The sequence below is a fragment of the Chiloscyllium plagiosum genome, unplaced genomic scaffold, assembly GCF_004010195.1.
Source record: "Chiloscyllium plagiosum isolate BGI_BamShark_2017 unplaced genomic scaffold, ASM401019v2 scaf_8517, whole genome shotgun sequence".
In the NCBI taxonomy this organism is placed as follows: domain Eukaryota; kingdom Metazoa; phylum Chordata; class Chondrichthyes; order Orectolobiformes; family Hemiscylliidae; genus Chiloscyllium; species Chiloscyllium plagiosum.
The window spans coordinates 15,108-16,632 of NW_025214850.1; the positions used below are offsets into that span (position 1 = coordinate 15,108).

A 1,525-nucleotide genomic window follows, 5' to 3' on the forward strand; every position below is an offset into this window, starting at 1 on the left:
GGTTAGGGTGGATTGGCCATGCTAAATTACCCCATAGTGTTCAGGGATGTGTGGGTTAGGGTGGATTGGCCATGCTAAATTTCCCCATAGTGTTCAGGGATGTGCAGGTTGGGTTCATCAGTCAGGGGGGAAATGTAGAGTAATAGGGTAGCGGAATAGATCTGGGTGGGTTACTCTTCGGTGGGTTGGTGTGGAGTTGTTGGGCCGAAGGGCCTGTTTCCACACTGTGGGGGTTCTACGATAGTTGATCATCCAACGCAGAACCTTTTTCTTGCAATTACCCATTAGCCCCAAAAACAAGATCAACTACCCTCCTGGAAACAGTCAGTGTTTTGGCCTCACCGTCAGAGCTTTCTGTAGCTGAGCAGGGGGGAGACTCGGTCGGGAGGCGGGGGGGGGGAGACTCGGTCGGGAGGGGGGGAGGGTGTTGGCTATTTCCTGATCCTACAGGGACACGTCGACAGATTATCAAGATTATGGTTTGAGAATCCAGGGCGTAACATAGTTAACAGCCTCCTTAGGTGATCGTACCTGTCTGTTTATTACCCGCCAAATACCAGCTGCTGCCAACTGAAAACAAATGCTGTCAACAGATCCTGGGCCCCATTGTGAGCCTCCCGAGACCTGGCTGACAGCACAGGGAGTGGGGAGGGAATCAATCATCTGCTCAACCTCACCGCCGTCTCGTGCTCTATGCCGGGGGAAGGCCTGTCCAACACAGCAGGTACACCAGGAGGGAGTTACAGACTGGAATCTAATTGAGGGGTTCAGGGGGTTTATGTACAGAATAGCAGCTCCCCGGGAGGGAGTTACAGACTGGAATCTATTTGAGGGGTTCAGGGGGTTTATATACAAAATAGCAGCTCCCCGGGAGGGAGTTACAGACTGGAATCTAATCGAGGAGTTCGGGGGGATTATATACAGAATAGCAGCTCCCTGGGAGGGAGTTACAGACTGGAATCTAACCGAGGGGTTCGGGGGGATTATATACAGAATAGCAGCTCCCTGGGAGGGAGTTACAGACTGGAATCTAACCGAGGGGTTCGGGGGGTTTATATACAGAATAGCAGCTCCCTGGGAGGGAGTTACAGACTGGAATCTAACCGAGGGGTTCGGGGGAGGGAGTTACAGACTGGAATCTAACCGAGGGGTTCGGGGGGGTTTATATACAGAATAGCAACTCCCCGGGAGGGAGTTACAGACTGGAATCTAACCGAGGGGTTCGGGGGGGTTTATATACAGAATAGCAACTCCCCCGGGGAGGGAGTTACAGACTGGAATCTAATCGAGGGGTTCGGGGTGGTTTATATACAGAATAACAGATACCCAGGGAGGGAGTTACAGACTGGAATCTAATCGAGGGGTTCGGGGTGGTCTATATACAGAATAACAGATACCCCGGGAGGGAGTTACAGACTAGAATCTAATCGAGGGGTCCGGGGGCGTTTATATACAGACTAACAGATACCCGGGAGGGAGTTACACACTGGAATCTAATCGAGGGGCTCGGGGTGGGGTTTATATA

At 52.0% G+C, this 1,525-nt stretch overlaps 1 protein-coding gene across 2 annotated transcripts in view; it reads left to right on the forward strand.

Annotated features, from left to right (window-relative positions):
- The window catches only part of LOC122548048 (guanine nucleotide-binding protein G(I)/G(S)/G(O) subunit gamma-8-like), a 13,539-nt gene that overhangs the window by 4,154 nt on the left and 7,860 nt on the right, over positions 1-1,525 (forward strand). The window contains exon 1 of one of the 2 annotated variants that reach the window (XM_043686614.1): positions 599-724. The exons of the other annotated variant lie outside the window; for it this stretch is intronic. The gene's annotated coding sequence lies outside the window, so the exon portion shown is untranslated. Of the gene's footprint in view, positions 1-598; positions 725-1,525 lie in introns of those variants that run through there. 2 annotated transcript variants of the gene reach the window in all.